Source organism: Pyxicephalus adspersus, chromosome 4, assembly GCF_032062135.1.
Source record: "Pyxicephalus adspersus chromosome 4, UCB_Pads_2.0, whole genome shotgun sequence".
Classification (NCBI taxonomy): domain Eukaryota; kingdom Metazoa; phylum Chordata; class Amphibia; order Anura; family Pyxicephalidae; genus Pyxicephalus; species Pyxicephalus adspersus.
The window spans coordinates 148,134,761-148,153,809 of record NC_092861.1 but is presented as its reverse complement, the minus strand read 5'-3'; the positions used below and the strand labels follow the sequence as shown (position 1 = coordinate 148,153,809).

Sequence of the window (19,049 nt, the reverse complement as noted above, 5' to 3'; positions counted from 1 at the left end):
GAATAACTGTCCTTTGAAGCTTCTCATTGATATTTGGGTGCTTTCAATATTCAGGGGGTCACTGTGAATTTGGAGTAACTGTCCTTTGAATCTTCTCATAGAGATTAAGGTGATTGGCTCATTTTGGGGGTCATCTGATCCGAGGGTAATATTTGCTAGACTGACTTTTGGAATATGTCATTGATTTTGGGGTGCTTGGATCATTCTGGGGTCATTAGGAGTCATCTGATCCGGTGGCACCAATTGCTTGACTGTACTTTGGCCCATTTCCTTGGCATTGGGGTGCTTGGATCATTCTAGGGGTCATTCAGTATTTGCAGTAACTCTCCTTTTCAAGCTTCTTATTGATATTGGGGTGCTTGGCATATTTTGGGGGTCACCTGATTTTGGGGTAATATTTTCTTGACTGACCTTTGTTCCATCTCATTGATATTGGGGTGCTTGCATTATTCTAGGGGTCACTGAATTTGTAATATTTCTCCTTATTAGTATTGGGGTGCTTAGATCATTTTGGGAGTCGTTAATTGGTCATCTGATCTGGTGGCACTGTTTACATGACTGTCGTTTTGGAAGTATTGGGGGTAGTTTAAATATTCTGGGGGTAACATTGTATTTGGTGTTACTGTCCTTTAGGGACTCTTTATTGATGCTGGCCTTTCTTTGGGGTTACCTTAGAATGGGGTCACATTGGGGTGATTGTCATATCAATGGTGTATAAATGTTGGGGTGCTTGGATCATTCTGGGGGGCAATGATGGCTCATCAGATCCGGTGGCACTTCTTGCTCAACTGTCCTTTGGAGCTTCCTCTTGATTTTGGGGTGCTTGAGTTATTCTGGGGGTCACTGTGTGTTTGGAGTAATTGTCCTTTAGAGACTCTTCATTGATATTGGCCCTTTTTTTGGGGGGGTAACCTTAGAAGGGGTCACATTGAGGTGATTGTCATATGTATGGAGTATAAATATTGGGGTGCTATGATTATCGTTGAGGTCACCTCAGCTATTGCCACATTGGGATGATTGCCATTTGTTAGTTGACATTGAGGTACATGGACCTTTTTGGGGGTCACACTGGGGTGATTTTCACATGTACGGGGTATTAATATTGCACCATTACATTGGGATGACTGTCATTTTTTCAAGTGTTGACATTTTGTTGTTTGGACCGTCAATGGCATGTTTGGGATGTTTATTGATATTGGTGTTTTGGGGCTTTTTGGGGCTTTTTCTTGATGAGATGGGGGTCACATTGGGATAACTATGTATTGCTTGGGCCTTCCATGGGATCATGAAGTTGGGGTCACTTTGGGGTCATTGTCACATGCATGGGGTATGAGTATTACTTGAAGCTTGTGGGCACCTCAGCTAGGGTGACATTGCTATGATTGTTATCTGTTTGGGGTGTTTATTGATATTGTGGGGTTTGCACCTTCTTTGAGGTCACCTGAGCTGGCTTGGGATGACTTTGTAGAAATTGGGGTGCTTGGACCTTCCTTGAGGTCACACTGGGATAGCTGTTGTTTTGAGTGTTGATGTTATGTTGTCTGAACTTTTTGGGTCTCCACAATCCATGAACACATTGTAATCATTATGTATTGGGTTGATTGTTAATATTGGGGTGCTTGATACATCTTTGAGGTCATCTAAGGGGTACATTGTGGTGTAAGTCATATATTTGTATTGTTGGTATTCTTGGAGATCTAAGGCTGGACGTTTTTGGGTTGTTGTTTATAGGGGTGTATAGATATCGGGGGGATCACCAGGTCTTACTCCAGGGGTCACAATGTATGAATTATCATGAGTATTTAATAGAATTAGCTCCCTTCCAATATAATTCTGGAGGCCATATGCTACTGGGGTGCTGTTTGTATTCATGCATGGGGTATTTATTGCCTGTGTGGTCGCTGATTCGGATATCCTCTGACCCAGGGGGCAAAGTTATATTGCTCATGACAACTGGCCCAATCTCTGCTTTTATTGTGTTGTTGAAATGCTAAATGCTGATTTACGTTTAGTTGTAGTTTTGACGTTTGCGGCCCCAAAATGGCATCAAATGGGCCCTTCACCTGGTGACGACATGTAACAATAAACTGCCAGCTGATGGGTCACAAGATTTCAAAAAGGTCCTCAGGGTCAGTGTTAGGATGCCCTGGTCTTCCCCCACCTCTAATAGCAATGATTCTGCATGCTGGTGCCGGTGGTTCCTCAGCAGCTGGTGGGCCCCAGGATGCCGGTGCAGCTGGTTTTACCCTCTGCTGTTTGGAAGCAGCGCAGGGGTAATGAGGTGACATATGGTGCTCGAATGTATAATGACATTGTTGGTCAGCCTGTCACAGGACACTGTCACATGGTGGGGCCTCTGAATTAGACATCAAAGGGACACCATGGTGCACATCAGGCCGCTTGTTTATCAATGCGAGCATTGCAGGCCCAGCAGTGTTATCTGCTGCTGAATAAAAACCTCATATGATATATAATATAACAACACAAGATATATTATAATAATACTATCACAGCTTTCCAAAATATTATTCTATATTATCAACAAACAAAATTCTTTTTGCTTTGACCAAAACCGGGATCTGATTGGCTGCCTGGAAAAAGCTCATGCATGTTTTGTTTTATGAACCCCCTATTTAAAGTGATGATGCTGCGCATATAATAAGATGTCTGGCGATCTCGCATTATTTTTTTTTATTGGCTTGGAAAGTTTCTGGTTTGTGGTTGAGATTTTTGTTGGTGACTTGATGATCTCATCTGATATTTATAGCTGAGTGATCCTCGGATTGCCCGTAATGTATAGATGAGAGGCCGATAAATGGTAATCGATTTGCATTATCTCGCCATCTCAGATGAGCTGCTTCATTTATAGTCGGGGTCTGCGGGATGCAATGCGTTTGTGATCGTTTTTTTGGATACTGTAACATTCATTTCAATAGTGCGTTCATAAGGGTGTGTAATGCACCCCCATTTTTTTAGATCTCTATTATTATTATTTTAAATATTAATAAAAATAATAATATTAAACATTATTTATATAGCAGCAACATATTGTGCAGCGCTGTACAATAAATCGGGTAGCAAATGACAGACAGATACAAACAATGACACAGGAGGAGGAGAGAACCCTGCCCTGAAGAGCTTACAATCTAACAGTCGGGGAAGACTCAATTATTAACATTTGCTTATATTAATGTGTTACTAAAAGGATGAAAGATGCAGCATATAAAATGCAAGTATACAGCATGCATTAATGAGCACCAATATTCATACCAGCTTTAAAAAAAATGGGCACTTATTAATATTCATGGTGGTAAACTCTTCCGGGCAGGGTCCTCTCCTCCTCCTGTGTCACTGTCTGTCATTTGCAACCCCTATTTAATGTACAGCGTTGCGTAATATGTTGGCGCCATATAAATCCTGATTATTATTAATAATAATAATAATAATAATATTAATAATAATGATGGTACCCATACACTGTATCATGGTGAATCAGCCAATCAAGCAGCAGTGATGCAGCCTTCTGATGTCATGGAAAGTTGCATACTGATGAGTAATCACTCTGCTGTCTCCTTCCTTCAGTATATCAGCACCGCAGCTCAGTCTGATTGGCTGCTATCACCAGACTTCCTTCTCCAAGTTTGAGTTCTGTTAGATTCAGGACTTCATGCTACAGTTTAATAATTTACATGAAAGTTGTGGCCTACAGCAGCTGGGTTGTCAGGGGTGGCATGCAGCCAAAAAAAAAGCAGCCTTTGAAATCTTTATTCATTCTTTAAATCATTTATTCAGCACCGTGACCTCATGTAAAAACTACAAATAGAAGCTATAATTCAGCTATAGGGCTCATACAGAGCTTGGTGCTGTAAGATGTAAGCTGGTGCATTCAAACGAATGCATTGGCAAAGCACCCAAAAAGTAAATGCATCATGTTTGACAATGCTGGGTATGCTGCAACACATATGCATTGGAGCTGGGTTGCTTTGGTGCATTGGGGTGCCATTTAAAATGAATGGCTAGAGAACACACTGATGCATGGATGTGAGGGTAACACATGCGTTATTGCAATGAATTGGGAAGGTCAATAAATGCATCACCATATGTGATCTTTAATTGCTCCTTGTCTGGTTTATTCTGAGCCGCAAATCTGGACCAAACCTGACCCAATTAAAAGTAAGAATGGCTTATCCATATCCTTATTCTGCATCACAGCCAATCAGCAGGTATTTCTCATAGATTGTAAGCTCTTCTGGGCAGGGCTTTTCACCTCCTGTGTCACTGCCTGTATCTTTCTGTCATTTGCTACCCCTGTTTAATGTACAGCACTGCGTATTATGTTGGCGCCATATAATGCCTGTTTATTATTAATAATAATAATAATAATAATAATTTCTGGAATGCGATGGCAGCTGATATATTTATTTTCTTAATGTTTAGCTGTCATGTTGATCTAGTCACCCATTGGTGTGTCTGCCCTATGTTAAAAGCTGATTCGCCGATTAACCAATCAGCAAGCTGCTTTTATTTGTACTGGGCTTAAGGTGCTGAATGCTGATTTCTGATTGGCTGTTAAACCATCGGAGCTTTTGTTGGCATTCTGTATTTTTTAAATGAAATTGGCGAACTTTTCAGCTGCTGAACCAAAATTACCCATGATTGGCCGCTGGTTCCTGCATTGGTTCTTCCCATCCTCCACTCGCCAAGGTTGCATTGCCAACAGTGGCGTCATTGTCCATGGTGGTGGTAATGAAGGTGGAAAAATTTCGGGAGCTCATAATTGTCAGCAATCATTGACGGGCTGGAAATTCTGCGTGACCATGCGATGTAATAACCGATGATTGTTTATATTCCTCTTGTTTCTGATTGGTGGAGACGCTCACGCAGACCTGCGCCGGGCTGTGCAAACAACTCATTTTACTGCTGTAAATATAATTAGCAGTTGTGGATTTATTTGTTTTCGGCTGTCATGCGGACCAGGGCCGTGTTTTTATAATTGGCGGTTTTGCTATTTTTATGAGCTGTATTTTTGTCATGCTTTAATCTTTTAGTTTTAACTGCGAGCTTGTGTTTGGGTATGGCGAGCGTTATGCTTTGTGTATTGCTTGCGCTCCATCTAACGTGTCTATAAAACCTGCGTACAAGGACGTGATTGGCTTCAAATGGTACATTTTTTGTTTTTTAAGGTTGGTTGATTTGTCAGCGTCTGATCACCAGGCCATTTGATCAAGTAATTACATAGTTGTAGGATGACAACTCTCAGGGTATAGGAGGTAAAATACTGACAGCATTTTAATACAGAAAAATAATAAAAAGATAAAACTATTTTTCTACAATTCTCAGCTTGAATCCCGTTTTTTCCCTTGCAATACTTATTTTTGCCACTAGATGCCCTCGTTTCGTTAGCCAGATCCATTTAATCCAAGCCCTCTGAGCCCAGGTTGTCCCCAACCAGAATTTGTTGGGGTTCCTTGAGCAATGAGCAGTTTGTTCCTCTCAGGTCAGTTTAAGTGACATCAATGATCTTTTGGCTATCTGTAAGGCTGACATTCTTCCCACTGGCCAGCAATGTAAGAATTCTGACCACCATACTGTAATTATATAGGGGTTTCCCTGAAGACTGAAAACGTATTTAAAGGGGTCTCCCATGGTCCTAGACCCACCCCTAGTCTGTGACTGGAGAGTGAAAGAAGAAGCAGCACAATGATATGCCCATCTGTTTCTCTGCCCCTCTCCTATGAGCATTCACCATGCCAGTGCAGGAGGTGGTCAGCCCCCCTACGTCTTTTCGGTAAAGAGTATTTCCAGGGAATAGATTAAATTTCCCAGCTGCAAGCTTGTTTTGAATTAACGACAGTGCTGAAGCCTTTGGAGCAGGATGACGGTCTGTCACCTGACAAAGGACTGCAGTTCCAGCCCTATGCTCCAGCAGTGCCAGCCTAGATCTTCCTGCCAGTGCCGCACAGCACATTGTCTCACCCTTCCTCCTTGTTTCCTGTGTTTACCAGCCTGCTGACTAGATCTCTGCAGCTAAGTGGCATTATCATCCGCGGCAGATGTCCCATTTACGGCGAGTCACAGGAGGACACCGCAGACCAGTAAACTATGGATTCCCTGGCACATTGTGCCAATGAGGGGCTTAGTGTCTGGGTAACAGGGGGTCCTCTGGCCTCCATTTCCGTATGCCACTTGACATTGACAAGCCCTTGGCGGTGCCACCTTCTAGCGACTGGGCGCAGCATATGCCCCTCGCACCCGCCTGCAAACCTTCCACATGGCTGGTGCATTTGTAAACACGATCTGATGAATGGGCTGTTTATTGGCTGCCTGCGCGGCTGCAATGACGCTTATATGATGATTTCATAGCTGGATGACACATTGGTGGTGCCACCGTGAGATCTTCACAGATTGTTTGCCTAATTTGCATTTCTTATATATGAATATTATTATTAATAAACAGGATTTCTATAGCGCCAACATATTACGCAGCGCTGTACATTAAATAGGGGATGCAAATGACAGACAAATACAGACAGTGACACAGGAGGAGAGGACCCTGCCCGAAGAGCTTACAATCTTGTAATCATATATATCACAAAGTTTTTTATAAATCTTGTTTTTGTTGCATACAGCATATAATGACGTCATAGTAGCTCATTTTATATGCAGGCCCTGCGTCCTGCCAATTCCTGCCTATTGGCGATGCATTACTGCTACTGGCTGAATCCAATAAGTTTTAGCATGGACGGATCATTATTGGGTTCCATTGGCACATGGGAGGACCAGTAATATGAGGAATAGATATCAAAACATATATACAAAAGGAAACTACAATATAACAAAAGGAAAAAGACGACGAGTCCAGGATTATTATCAGGCTGGAGAATATTATAAAACATGCAACAATTATAAATACTTAGCACATGAGAAATGCGGCCGTAGTAGCAAAGCTGCCAGGAAATAGAAGTCATCACCAGTTCATTCATAAAAGTGACGATGAGGTCAGCTGATCACCAGTGAACACAAAAGTGCTGTTATTTCTGCACTTTTCTGGGGAATCTCATGATTAATAATCGGGCCCCTAGGAGCCAGTACTTGCAAGATAAAGGCGTACAAAATGTGTATGATGAACCCAATTCCTCGCTCTTGCTGGCTTCTCTTTATTAGCCTGTTTCTAACTGGTGCAAAGATAAATATTTTTTTATTCCAGGAGTTTTGCTTTTTTTATTACTATTATTTTTTATTTTTATTTTTTTTTTTTGGGCGATGTTGCTTGAATTGTTTTACTGATGGTGGTCCAAGTGTTTGTAATTCTTTAGGCAGAAGATAGAGATGTCCCCTTTCTCAAGCTAGATTTAAGGATAGGGAAAATGGGGCCATTGCCCAGTGCCCCTATGGATTGGATTACAAGGAAACAGGAAGCTCTGATGCTGTGCATTTGGGGCCCCTCTTGTCAAATTGAGGGCCTAGGTCCCCAATAAATAGAATAGCAGAGATACAAAAAGCCGTAATGCAGTGCTATTGGTGGTGGTGGTGGGGGGAATCATTTCATATTTGCTCAGGGCCCCAATAAACAGAATAGCAGGGATACAAGAAGCTGGGATGCTGTGCATTTGGGGCCCTTTATCCCAGGGCCCCAATGAACAGAATAAAATGGGTGCAGGAAGCTGAAATGCAGTGGTATTGGTGGGGGGGGGGGGCTCATTTCATATTTGCCCAGGGCCCTTTTTTGCAGGCCTGATGGTGGCGGTGAGAAAGGTGAGTTGCACCTTTCGGATGAGGAAGGATGTTGCCAGGGCTAAGCGGTGTGATGGCGTTAGTGAAGGAAAGCGGAGCCCCAGCTTACCCAGGTCTCCTGATTCTGCACGTCAACATGCCGGCTTGCTGGAAGGGGGAGGGCCGGCTCATTAATGCGGAGAGCTTTGTGTTTAACCTCTCTGCCACTCGGCGAGGTCATCAGAGCACTGTGCCAGGCCTGATACGCCATGTTGGCATTAACCACCGCTAGGGAAATACACGCTGGCAGGGTGCAGGATTCTGTCAACACACATTAACCTGTTCTGTCCTGGGGGGAGGAGAAGATTTCCCACAATGAACACCATTTGTCTTGGTGAGCGTGCAACATTGTGAGGAATAATTGGATTGCGACACGCAGCATGCAAGCCCATGAAAATGCTTGGTGCCACCCATAACCTCAAATACAAAAATACATAAAGCAATCAAAAAAGAGGAAAATAAAAAAAAAAAAAGAAATCAATGACATTACATCTTCAGGGGACATCTCTAGTTCTTCTCGCAGAATTCCCGGAAGGTTTAGCTTGCTGTACAAATTTTTTGCACCGTTCCGTGGTGGAATATTCATTTTTTCCAAGGATGTCACTAATGCTGATAGGAAGTACTGGAAGTTGGATGTCAATATTTTTTATTTTTTTTAAATAATTTTTTACTTTTCTTGCAACGTGTGGATGTATAATGGGCCCCCATTATTTTACATGGCTAGCAGCCCAAGTGCACCCTGCTCTACCAACCCAAAATCACCAAACTTCTGCCAACACTTACAGGTGGCCACAAACTTAGCCATCATATATGGCCACATATATGCCATCAGTCACATTGCCCCTCCAAATTGTCATCGCAGTACGCCCCCCATGTCAGCATGGGGGTTTCTTGCATGGGGCACCAACGCTGCCATGAGCCGCCCTGGTGAAGCACATTTTCTTTTTTGGATGATATTTGATCTGTGTGATGCAGCACCAAACAATACACTCACGTTTCATTCTAAGGATCCGTGACAATCACCCATGTCAAAAGCGTAAAATTGGGGGAAAAAAATCAGACGACTCCAAAACATCTTGTAAAATGCAGGAAAAGAATGCGGTGCAGTTCACACTTTTTTTTTAAATTAAACTGTTTTCTAACTTGCTGTTCATTAAAAAAATGAATTTGTATTAATGCATAGTACAGTAACATGCTGTGTATGCAGTACAGGGAGTCGCCATCCCTTTGCAATGGTGCCACAATGTGCATACAAAAAGCAAACATGGTGCTGAGTGCATTGCGCGGGGTGCAGTAACAATCACTTGCAGTACAATAAAAAGAATTGGATGCAAAACCGCAGATGTATATGAATGGACCCTCAGCACTGCGCAGGTGTTTGGTGCTCATTTCTATCACAAGGTCAGATCAGCGTTTTTTAACAGCTGCAGCGCATGCGCTCATCTATCCCAAAGCGCTATACGATCGTTCGTAGATATCGTGCAGGATCGTTCGTCGTTCGTTTTCCAACGATAATAATTGGAAGTGTGTACGTAGCTTTACAGGTGGCCACAAACTTAGCCTTCATATATGGCCACATATCTGCCATCAGTCGCATTGCCCCTCCAAATTGTCATCGCAGTACGCCCCCCATGTCAGCATGGGAGTTTCTTGCATGGGGCACCAATGAGCCGCCCTGGTGAAGCACATTTCCTTTTTTAGATGATTTTTGATCTGTGTGATGCAGCACCAAACAATAAACTCGCATTTCATTCTAAGGACCCGTGACAATCATCCATGTCACAAGCGTAAAATCGGTGTAAAAAAATCAGACGACTCCAAAACAGATTGTAAAATGCAGAAAAAGAATTTGGTGCAGTTCACACTTTTTTTTAAATTAAACTGTTTTCTAACTTTTGTTCATTTAAAAATTCATTCATTTAAAAAAAATGAATTTGTATTAATGCATGGTACAGTAACATGCTGTGTATGCAGTACAGAGAGTCGCCATCCCGCAATGTGCATGCAAAATGCAAACATGGTGCGGAGTGCATTGCGCGGGGTGCAGTAACAATCACTTGCAGTGCAATAAAAAGAATTGGATGCAAAACCGCAGATGTATATGAATGGACCCTCAGCACTGCGCAGGTGTTTGGTGCTCATTTCTATCACAAGGTCAGACAATAAAAAGAATTGGATGCAAAACCGCAGATGTATATGAATGGACCCTCAGCACTGCGCAGGTGTTTGGTGCTCATTTCTATCACAAGGTCAGATCAGCGTTTTTTTAACAGCTGCAGCGCATGCGCTCATCTATCCCAAAGCTCTGATCATCACCAAAATGATTCGGAACATTTGAATCTCTTTTTGAACGGGCATTTGGTGAAATGCAACATTTGCAACTCTTAATGTAGTTCTTCAGGCCAATCTGCCGCTTAACCACCTTCACAGACTTGCCAGTCGTATTTAAATTCTTTTATCGGCAGTCGCAAGTGGTTAAAATGCGTTTCCCAGCACATTGGTATACAAAAATGTGACTAGTGCAAGTCAACTTCATGCAGCAAATTCATGCGGATCGTCCTGGACGCATGACGGTCGCAGGCACCTTGAAACGGTAACTTGCACCGTCCTTTTAAATTTAGGATGGTGGTCGATGCAGGGATGTTAGGTGTGTCATGGCGGCGGCGCAGTTGCACACGTCTGCATTTATTTATTTTTTTGTAAAAGTGGCCAAAAGGCCAAACATTGAAAAAAGAAAAAGAAAAGTTGCGTCCAGAATGGTTTTTCCCTGCGGTAATTCTCAATGTTAATCCGCAGCATATCCGCCATTGTTTCCCTTTAAGAAGCTGCAGGAAAGGCGAATTCTAGACGCATGCAGGTGATAACAGCCAGGCGTTCCTCACTCCGCACATCTCTGAGTTCACCTGACACGCTGCGACATTGTTTATTTAAGCGCCGCCACTCCTTTTATTTAGGAACCTGAGCAGGTTGTTGGCTGTCAGGGACAAGTCTGCCGTCGTCTTGTGAAACCCTTTTTATGCTGTCGTGGGACTACATGTCTCAGCATGCCTGTCATGTCTTGTCTGGCACACCTCATTGATTCTTTGTTCTGCTTCTCCTTCCTCTTATCTGAGCTCTGCTGTACAGTGACTGTGGGTGGCTGATACAAGTCACTGCAGGGCATGCGGGAAGTTTCAGTCCTGGGGCTGCCATGGGTATCACCTACATGTAAAGCTGAGCCTCAGTGATTGACAGAACTGAAATCCAATGAATGAAAAGAGCGGGGCTTGGGACAGGCAGGCTGAGGAGGGAGGGGCTAGATGATGCTGTGCACCAGCCAGGAAATGAGGTGGAGTCTGTCTGATTGCTGCAGTTTCTAATGCACATTATAGGAAAGCTTAGTGTGCAAAAGGGGAAGGCCGGGAGGGGCAGATTTGATGAAGGGGAAGGCCGGGAGGGGCAGATTTGATGAAGGGGAAGGCCGGGAGTGGCAGATTTGATGAAGGGGAAGGCCGGGAGGGGCAGATTTGATGAAGGGGAAGGCCGGGAGGGGCAGATTTGATGAGGCTGGGAGGGGCAGATTTGATGAAGAGGAGGCCGGGTGGGGCAGATTTGATGAAGGGGAGGCTGGGAGGGGCAGATTTGATGAAGGGAGGGGCAGATTTGATGAAGGGGTGGTTGGTAGGGGCAGATTAGATTAAGGGGAGATTGGTAGGGGCAGATATATTAAAGGGAGGCCGTATGGAAGGTTATGGCCTTATTTCCATCCTTTAGGAACTACAAGTCCCAGCAGGCACAGCAGTGACACTCTTACCCCTTCCTTGTAACAGCTGACTTGCACCTATTGTATGGCCTCTCCGGCTCTCCGATGGGCCGGCACCAAGAATTCATCTCATTATTGCTGGCGGTTTTATTTCTGTCTGATGGTATTAATAATTCAGCGCAGGATTTACATTCTCTATGGCGGTTTGATATTTAAATAGAGATAATGGATCACCTGATCTCCCATATTGAAGCGCACATTAACCCTTTCCTTCAGCATCTCATTCAATCATCAAATACAAGCATGCGTGCCCATGTGTACCCAGCCATAGACCGGGCAATATTTTCAATTGATTAGATGATCAATATTATATTAAAAATGATCGGGCAGGCTGATTGGTTAACAGAAATGTCAATCAATATTTCCTTAAGATCTATTGGTGGAGAGGATTGGTAATACCAATGCCGAGCTGATTTTGGATTTTACCCTCCCTTGCTGAGCTGCACTCCTAGCCAATGACACTGCAATTGGCTGGTTCAGCTTACCACATTTCTGCTGTTGCTTTCCACTGATTGGTCAGTGAAGGTCACATGAGGATTGATCGTCCAATCAGCTTGCAGGTGACCATGAACTAGGAAAAAGTGACGTCATAGTAAATCATTGATATTTTGTAATGTATTTGTTGTGTGTACCTAATATTTTTCCTGTAAAGTTCTGCTTTTCAAGCTCAGGTCTGCGTTGTCTGCAGGGGGAAAACACCGATTGGTGCAACTCCCAGTTTTATAATTGTCCATGCAGCTCTGAGATTTGCACAGCTCTGTCTAGTAGGGCTGCAGACCAGTAACACATACAGGTCTTGTTCCTCCTCCAGCCAGTGACCGGAGAGGAGAAGCAGCAGGCTAATGAGCTCATCACTCTGCTCTCTCCTCCTATCAGCACGTCCCTTGTTAGAACAGCAGCACAGCCGTTTGGCTCTTAGAACTGTTTCTCTTTTTTTTTCATTCTAAGCTCTGCTGTATAAAGGTTGTGTGGCTGCCACAGGTATGTATAGTCTTTAAAAATACATTCAGTGATAAATTTGAAGATAACAAGGGGCGAGATTTGATCTGAGTTTTCTTCTCCTGTTTGTATTTATTTTTATTTTCATCCAGACGGCTCCTCTGCAGTCACAACTCATTAATAATGATGGTGGGGTCACTTGGAGGTAATTCCTGGTGGTCTTGGAGCTCAGGGCTCCCTATTAAAAGAAGGGATTCTACACCAGTAATTATGTCAGGGGCTTTAGAAAAAAATGACCTCCACTATAAAAATGCCCCGTGACCCCCCTCAAATTTAACAGGTAAAAAAGGAGCAAAGGAAAGATGATGTTAGGATTCCCATGTAATTTGAACCCTGCTCTGTGAGTTTTGGGTGCACTGATCCTTTAAATTGGCTAAATCAACATAATTGTTGAGGTATAACTCCTTGGGGGAGGGCTTAGGGAGAAGGTGGTGCTTATTGGTGAAAAGGAATGGAGTATGGATGCAGGGTTCTAGTGATGTGTGCAATACCAGGGCAGACCAGCAGGTAAAGCTACTGAGGGTGCATTGTGCATCTTAGCGGCCCTATTTATGTATTTTCAATCTGCAGATGTAGCCAACAGTGGGAACTGATTCGGGGCCCCTGTTGACTAAAGAGGGTCCAGGGCCCTGGTTCAGCGGCACACTTTCCTCCTCTTAATGTCTGCCCCTGTTTTGATTTCTGTAATAATCTACATTATGTACAGGGCAGTGCCAGGACAAGATCCCAAAGCATCCAAGGCCCTCCCTCGAGCTGCATACTAAATCAACAAAGCCCCGCCCTTCTTAAGCCCCCTAAAGCAATCGCCTCTATTGCCTATGTCTTAGCCCGGCCTCACTTCATGAAGTTTAACATTAAACCCTGTTTAACAGTTCCCCTTTAAACCCCCCCCCAAATTGACTCCTGTGTGCAGTTATCGCCCCGCCGTACCCGCGAGCTCCTCGGACTGCTGCCAGTCGCTTTTAATGACTTTGCAATACTCGACATGTAAACGTCAGCGACAGGAACTGCGCAGCTTTCTTTCTTCCTGGAGCGATAAAGTTTTGGCTGGCCGTACGGCCCATTGTGAGTGGCGCTGAGGTCCCAGTAGCCTGCAGGGCGCTGATAAGTGCTGCGCATTTCACAGGCCCCAGGGCCAACAGAAGAGCGCGGGCATTGTGTACTTGGCAGGCAGCGTGGATGTGCCAGGCCTTCCCCTCCCCCTCCTCATTCCACAGCCTGAGCTCAATCAAAATATTGTTTTGGGGGAGGAAGTAGATTGGGGGGGCTTCTTAGGCCCTGGTCAGATTTATGGTTGGGGGGTCTAAAGCGGACTTGCCGAACCGCCGGCCCGGCTGTGTTGTGCCCGGCAATTTCCCACAGTGACTTGGAATTCTTCAGGCTAATCAGCTTAACCTGCTTATTTGGCTTTCGAAAGATCCCCGAATGGGGGGGGGGGCATTTACTAAAATTCCCTGGATGGGCCGAGCTGGAGTCCGGGCCCCATGATGATCTTATTCAGAATGCGCAGGCTCTAGAAGCACAGGGATAAATCTTAATACAGACTCCTATAGTCTGTCTTTTAATAACTTCAAAACTTTGGCGTTGGCAAAAACATACAATTTTTAAAAATGCTCCCGCTTTGCTATCCATGAATTCCAGGTCAGTGATGCTGCCTAATGCTCAGAGATCATTAGGCTGCTGCAGGAAGGAAGAAGCATTTCCTCAGTCTCCTTCCTCCCCAGCGATCAGATGGTAACATTGTAGCAAGGTGAAAGGCTGCTGCGGGGGCTGATCTGTGTCAGGGAATTGTGAACACACCTGAGAATGCCATAAATACCAGGATTGGGTCGGCTCTACAGCTGATGCCTTGAAATGGAAGCTGATGACAACGGTCTGTCACTGTTTTACAATTGTGCCTACATGTTGTAAAAAAAAAAATGGGGCAATAATCACATATTTTACAGATGTACAAGCTGACAGTTTGCGTAAGCAATCCCTTTCTGGCTGGACTACTCCCTGACAAATTAAATGTCATCCAGGAAAGTTTAAACTCTTGGATAAGCAAATATCAGAATACAGGAACCTTGTATGCTGCCTGACGTCTGAGTGAGTTTTGAATATTTTTCCCAGATCTGTGCAGTAATTCAGGGTGACACTTCCTGTAGTAAAGACCTGTCATTGAAACACTCTCTCCTTGTGCAGGGTGACTGGTCTTTTCTCCGCCCCTCTTGTAGTTCTTTACAGACAGCCTGTAATGGGTGGAGTTTCTAGGCCCCTCCCTCAGCTCTGCTCTGTGCAGATTCTATGTACAGCCCACTGATGATGTCACTGCTACATTTACAAAGCAATATCTGGGCTTGGAAAGGCTTTTGGTACTCACAAGGAGGAAATATTTCCTTTCTGGCTATTGAAGAATAAAATTTAATACCTTTAGCTGGCCACCAAGCTGACTGGCTGGCCACAGTAGCAACATCCAAACCCATCCTCAGGGGGTCGCAGATGCTTTTTATAATGGAAATAATACAAAATTGATACAATGTTGCATCAAATAAATTATACGTGGGGACTAAAATATAGCCTTTTGCTGGTTGTTTGTATTTGTATCTTTTTTTAATAAAGATTATTGTGAAAAAAAGAAAAATAAGATTTTTTATTATACTGCTGTAATATAAAAGCAACTTTTAGCTACTTTTTAGTGCATTTTCCTGGAATTCTCCATGCCTCATGCACACCCAGTCCTGCAGGAAGTTCTGTCCAATGCGATAAACCAAGCAAACCGGAGCGCTTATAATAAAACTCCAAGCAAACGTTATTTTTTTTTTTACCCACCCCCTTCTAGAATTAAATAAAAAAAGAATAAAGAGGGCATTTATAATTTGGTTCTATTGTTGTCATGCATGCTGAGCCTGTGCTATCACCTACGGCCTATGGTTGGTCTGATTGGGGTGGAAATTTCCCCCCCCCCCCCCCCATATGCTGATGGCCATTAGAGGGCACTTACATATCTATATATGAATTTAAAAAATAAAGGGGTCCTAGCAGCAGATATTTTTTGTAAGGGTATTTTTGGTCATTGCAACCCAGATATTTATTACAGAGAGCACAGTACCACCTCCTGGTAATGCATTCATCTGCTTTTGCTCCGGAAGTATGGCACCAACTCTATTCAAGCATCAAAGTCACCGTCTACTTCCTCATGCCCATTAGGAGTGTTCACATGTTTCCAGTATATCCACTATTAGAAAAATGCCAGTGCTGCCATGGCGGGCCAGCTTCTGCAAATGCTATTGGCCTGGCTGTTCTAATGACCTCCTTCAGGATTTGAGCCACCAATCAGGAACAAGTCAGAGAAAAGTCACAAGATTGATTTGCATACTTCCAGGTCATTTAAAGGATTTAGGGCCCCTGGATCATCAAGCGTTTTCAGGAGCCGCATTTTCCGACTTATTGCGCAGGATGCTGATCATGTGACCTTTGCCTAGGGATCGCTTCATTGGCCGCCCATTGTCCCCGTGAAAGTTTTCTTTTTTTATTATGTTTTATAAATAATTCCTTTTCCTTGTTTCCATTGTGGGCCTGCGAGAATTCAATGCTTTTATTTCCTGTTATTAATAACTTTTTTTTTTTTTGCACGGCTCTATCGGAGGAAGTTTGTTCTGGAATCACAAGTCGTCTCCTTACCCACGAGATGAGAATTACAAAAGATTAGCACAGCCAATTGAGCCGTTTCATTGGCCGGCTTCCTGTTCTTCACACGGCCGGCTCCCTGGGAAAGTCTGAGGCTGCGTCACCCTTCTTCACATCAAACAACAAAACCGTTCTGGATCGCCCGTCACTTCTCTTATCAAAGCCGAGAAATCCGGCTGATTGGTTAAAGGGAAACCCTCAGCAGCTCTACAGTTCTGCAGTAAGAAATCTCTCTTGTCGCTGTATACAAAGAAAGAAAAAGTTGCAAGAGCTGCTGCATGCAGGAGGAAGCAAAATCTCAATCTGTCAGTAAAATGATAAAATTGTAACATTGTTGCAAGTCACAAGGTGAGAGGAGGAAGCAGGGCTGATGGCTCTGTTGGGTCCGGTTTACATCTGCCGCCCTCCCAATATATGGCACCTTGCTAGCCAATTGTCACCTTGCACCATACTAAAGACCTCCTAAAGAACCAGCATTGGCGGATTGGACAGGGGCACATGAGCGGTACTAAACCAGTTACCCCCCCCCCCATTCATTCTCAATGGGGCGGCTACAGGAAGACATTGCAGCGTCTCGCCCAAAGCAAAGGCTCACTGGCATGAGGAAGCAGTAACTGCAACACAACCTCATCACCAGTGTTTGTATAGCGTTAGACAAGCCCGCATGGTTAGCTGCCCCTGGTCTCCTTTATTTGAGCCTGGAAGCATTTTGTTGGGTCACCCGCAGCATTTGGCAAACACATTGCTGTGCAGTTGAGTGTGGTTCCAGTGCTGTTGTTCCTCCAAAAAAGGAAAAGCAACTGCAAAGCAACATGTCACTTCTGGGAAGCGTGCTGCAATCCACCGCAATGCATCGGCAGCCACGTGCAGATACATGCACAAAGTGCTTCCCAACTGAATAGGAGTGCTTGGGCATGCAGAATAATGCTGTCACTTACTACTAGTGGGCTAAAGCTAGGTACACACGTGCAATAATTGTTGTTAGAAAACGAATGACTAACAATTATGCACGATTACTTTGAACGATCGTATTGTGCACAATTCTGTACATGCTGTAACGATACGATTGTTCAAATATAATCCACCAACAATGTACACACGCTAGATACAATCGTTTGAACGACATGTAAAGGAGAAAGTGTACTGCAGAACAATCCACGATCACTAAACGATTGTACACACAATAGATAGCGAACAATCTTCGCCGGCACGGTCGTTCATTCGTTTCCAGCCTCAAACCTCCTTGTTGTGCACTTTTCTTGTTAACGATTATCAGACAAACGTTGTGCGATATTATTATTATTACAGTATTTATATAGCACAACATATTACGCAGCGCGTTACAAAGTCCATAGTCATGTCACTAACTGTCCCTCAAAAGAGCTCACAATCTAATGTCCCTACCATAGTCATATGTCGTTACCACGGTCTAAGGTCAATTTTTTGGGGGGAAGCTAAATAACCTTACTGCATGTTTTTGGGATATGGGAGGAAACCGGAGTACTCAGGGGAAACTCGCACAAACAAGGGAAGATCATACAAACTCCATGCAGATAGTGTCCTAGCCGAGATTTAAACCTGGGACCCAGCACTGCAAAGGCCAGAGTGCTAACCACTGAGCCACCCTGCTGCATGGCTGTGTTGTCTCCTAATCAGTTGGTGATGAAGTAGAGCAGCCTTACTCAACCTTTTTCTAACTTGGAAAATACCTTCTAGGCCTTGGGGAAACCCCTGCTATAATTATTATATCCACAGCTCACAGTATATTAGTGTGGTGGTCAGTATTAGGAATTCCTCTTACATTCCTGGCCATTGGGAAGAATGTCACCCTTACAGATAGCCAAAAAGATCATTGGGGTCACTTATACTGAGCTGAGAGGTGCAAACTGATCATTGCTCATGGAACCCCCAGCAACATCTGGAGGAACCCCGGTGCAGAAACCTTGATGGTGATCTTGGATGATTCTTAGTCTGTTTTTTGGGGTTTTGGTCTTACATCTGCAATGAGATTTGCAGACTGGCATCTTGACCAGCTTATAAAAAAAATGCAAGTTTTGTAGCTACAGTGGTGATCATGTAACCATTAGGTTCTATGTCCTTTCTGAAGCGGTGAGAACATCTCCATCATGATATTTAGTGAATTGATTTAGTCTCTTTAAGGTTTTTATTGCTATCTTCACGCTGTTCACTATTTTCTTTCTATATCGTTTTCCTGTCGAGCTAACAAGAACATTTCATTTCCAACCCCAGTTATAGATTCTCCATAGATTGGAGGAGATGGAGTTGGTGGCCATACTGGTTTTTGAGCTGAACTATCCAAGTATAATTTGCCTGATATTGAACCCAAATATTAATTTCATCTGCAGCTTTCATTAAAATAATCCCTGGTGATCCTGCCAGTCTACACTATTACTGTATACAGGTTCTCTTTAATGCTTCAAGTGAATGACAAGTACAAGCAGATGTGAATCCTGGCAGAGGCGTGGGAGCATTGTGCTGTTTATATAAGTCAATAAGCCAATATTCTGTGATGTGGCAGCTATGTTATAGCTGACCCTGGATCATAGCAGCCTCTGTGTACGGACTTCCATGTTGTCAGTACCAATGGAACCAGTTCAGTTCTGGGTTCTCCATGGACTTCAAAGCTGGAAGCCACATGAGTTGCATGCATGGAAGCTGCACAGCTATTTTTAGGTATAAAGAAGTGACAACTGTAAAAACAAAGCATTGCGAGGAGCACAGCTGGGACACAGGTTCACCATAAATCCTCCTGCGGTGCCAAAATTGGAGTGATTGTCCCATTCCT

General features: G+C 43.8%; 1 protein-coding gene across 11 annotated transcripts in view; it reads left to right on the top strand.

Annotated features, from left to right (window-relative positions):
* Window positions 1-19,049, top strand: part of CDC42BPA (CDC42 binding protein kinase alpha) — a 142,786-nt gene that overhangs the window by 890 nt on the left and 122,847 nt on the right. The gene's annotated exons all lie outside the window — the stretch shown is intronic.